Source organism: Symphalangus syndactylus, chromosome 17, assembly GCF_028878055.3.
Source record: "Symphalangus syndactylus isolate Jambi chromosome 17, NHGRI_mSymSyn1-v2.1_pri, whole genome shotgun sequence".
NCBI lineage: Eukaryota > Metazoa > Chordata > Mammalia > Primates > Hylobatidae > Symphalangus > Symphalangus syndactylus.
In genome coordinates this window covers 83,973,901-83,977,141 of record NC_072439.2, presented here as the reverse complement: position 1 = coordinate 83,977,141, position 3,241 = coordinate 83,973,901, and the positions used below count along the sequence as shown (strand labels likewise).

General features: G+C 42.4%; 1 long non-coding RNA gene across 1 annotated transcript; it reads left to right on the top strand.

The window, feature by feature from the left end:
• Positions 1-1,284: 1,284 nt before the first annotated feature.
• On the top strand, positions 1,285-2,239 carry LOC134732824 (uncharacterized). Its single transcript, XR_010116388.1, has 3 exons — positions 1,285-1,322; positions 1,452-1,517; positions 2,185-2,239. It is a non-coding gene; the product is annotated as an uncharacterized lncRNA (long non-coding RNA).
• Positions 2,240-3,241: the final 1,002 nt, after the last annotated feature.

The window sequence follows — 3,241 nt, the reverse complement described above, 5'->3', positions numbered from 1 at the left end:
TACAAAATCACCCCCTACTCCTTTAAAAACAACAACAACAGGTCAGGTGCAGTGGCTCACATCTGTACCCAGCATTTTGGGAGGCCAAGACAGGCAGATCATTTGAGGTCAGGAGTTCGACAGCAGCTTGGCCAACATGGTGAAACCCCGTCTCTACTAAAAATACAAAAGTTAGCTGCATGTGGTGGCACACGCCTGTAGTCCCAGCTACTCAGGAGGCTGAGGCAGGAGAATCGCTTGAACCTGGGAAGGGAGGTTACGGTGAGCCAAGATCGCACCACTGCATTCCAGTCTGGGTGACAAAGCAAGACTCTGTCTCAAAAAGGACAACAATAACCACAAAGTATGCCTAGTAAAAACAAAATAAGGGCACTTAAGTACTTTAGCAAGAAAAATTAACATTATTCTGATTTAACAATAGAAATAATGAATTCTACTCCCGAAGCCAGTTTTTACCACTGAAAATTTATCAGAAGGATGTTGTTTTATAAATAAGCTGTCTTCTAGTGATGTCGACCACTCTTACCTCATACACATGTATTTCATACAGATGTATATGAAAATGTGTGTGCATCAATATATACAATATCATGAATCATAGACAGTACTATCTATGGGAGGTGTGAATATAGGATATGAGAGAGCCACCTATTGCTGTGTAGGCTGCTGGTCCACCATCATAGCCCCAGAGATCCTATGACGGGGCCTTACATTTTTATTTCACTTTGTGTTGAGCCTAGGTCTTTCCTGGGGCTGTGAGAGATATGGAGGGTTCCAAGGCTGAGGGAGTGCCTCGTTACCCACCATGTGTGCCTGCCTGCACAGATCAAAGTCCCTGGCATGGACAGGCTTCTCTGGCAATGCCTGCCCAGCCCCTCCTAGCTCAGCTTATTTCCAGTATGGAATTTCTCCCCTCTTATTAGCATCCTCCCAAACTTGCCACTCTGCTCCATCCCCTGGCACCCATGTGTGTGTCCTGTGGAGGCCACAAGAAGGGAAAGCGTAGCACCGGCCATGAGCCTTAGTTTGTTCCATTACAGGAAAGCCTCCTCCTTTTTCTGAGGAGCAAAAGGGAGTAAAGGAGTGAAGAGGAGTAATGGGTGGAGTGGAAAGTGTGAGGACTTTGCAGCCTGCAGAACTGGGTGTGGATTCTGCTTCTGTCCTCAGCTTCTGCGTATCCTTAGGTATGTCCCTTAATGTCTGCTTTCTCATCTTAGAAAGAAGGATGTGAACCAGAGATAATGTCTGTAAAGTGCCTGGCACATGATGAGAGTTCGGGGGATGGCAGCTAGCACTAGCAGCTAAAGACACAGCTTCTTCCGGTATGAGGCCATGAGTACTATTATTTTCTTTCTACAACTCTGACCACTCATTTGCCATAGATTAAATAATAGCACTTCTCAGTTAGGTACTTAGCATTTTATTTTCCTCTGGCTTCTTTCCCTTAATAGACCGGATCTGAGGATCCTTTGAATGCCATGCAATTGTCTAGAAGAGATGCACATGGGGTGTGCCAGGTAATATTTATTTAATGAATGAATCAACCTCTAGAAGGCAATTCCACAGCACATGTACCTATGAATGCAAAAGTGTGTATGCGTATGTGGGCATGCACATAGACTTAGATCTGTACTATCCTTCTGTGCACACACACATCTGTGCTCAACAAACACATCGTTATGAGAAGCAATATAAGCATATTCATGACTCGGTTGGCGGGAGCTACAAGTCCTATGGATTTCAAATGGTTCTTCGCACAACTTTAAATTAATTCTTTAAATGCGTGAATGAATGAAGACTGAATTGGTATGATTGTGCTAGAGAGCCTCTGAAATTGAATATTAAAGCATTCTACAAAACAGTGCCAAAGAACAGCTACATATATCCATGAACAAATTTCCAACAATAAGTGGGCCTTTGAAGTTTTTAGGAAAACATTGTTTCTAGTGCTTACTTCAAACATAAAAGTGAAGATGTGCCAGATTCTGAAGTACTCTTCCTACTTCCATTCATGGAAATCCAATTCTGTCAAGATAATGCTATTCTAATTGCTCACCAAAAATAATGGCCACATCATATTTATTATTAGTCCTTTTGAATTCTAAAGATTCCATTCTGAAACATTAGGTTCATATTACTTTCCCCAGCATAGACCTGATCAGCATTTTTCTTCTTCAGTTTTAGAACGTTTTCTCTGGGTGTGACAAGTATGTACACGTGAAGTACGTCTCCAACCAACCCCATATGTCCAGAAGCTTTAATACAAGAAACATAACATGAAAAGGCATGAATATAGAACTATGTGGTTAAAAAACAAAAACAAAACACTAGCTTTGCACCAAAACCTGGCTTTACGTTTACAGACTGTGTAACCTTGGGAAAGCTACTTAGCATCTGTCTTTGTTTCTTGTTGGTAAACTGTGGGGGGAACAATTCACCTCACATGGGGTCTCTGAGCATTTTAGATGAGATGATTAACAGAAAATGTCTGGTGCGTAGTTGGAACAAAAGAACAGCTAGTTACGAAAATGGATAATTAAGGACCCCAAAACAAGTGTATTAGGAAAGAGCCTTTCTTTCTTTGGAGGAATCTAAAACCATGTGCCATAGGTGTTGTGTCAAGGGTAACAGCTGCAGTGACCATTAACCTCCACAGTGTCCCTGTGTCGCCTGAGTCACCCAGGGATAAAAAGTCTGTTGGTGTCACCCATGACCACCTATCACTATGTAGAAACATGGTCTGCTCTTGAGGAGCCCCCACTAAACATGGCATTTGTCAGGTTTCGACAAGCCAGAATTCCTGCATCAGTGGTGCCCTTGGTAGGGACTACAGACACAGCTACACTCTTACTATTACAATAATAATTGTCATGGCACATCGGTTGCCCTCCATTATCTGGGTTTATCTAGGGCTCTTCGTGGGACAGAACAGGTCTTCACTAAAGATTTGTTGATGGAAAGAGAAAATGAAAGAATGAACATATGTATCGCAGTCTTGGTCTTCTCTTTGTGTAATTCTCCTTGCTTAGTACTTCACCTATCCCTCCTGCTTCATTCAAATTATCAGTTCAGCATTTACTCATTTCTTGGCAATAGTCACCTCCTCTGGGAAGCCTTCCCTACAATATCATACCTCCATCCCCAGCCAACAGTGTTCGCTGTTTGCCTTTCCTTCAGAGCTCAGAGTATGGTGTTTGGATAATGCTTTTGCACTTGAGCTGTCCCATGTTTTTATTTATCT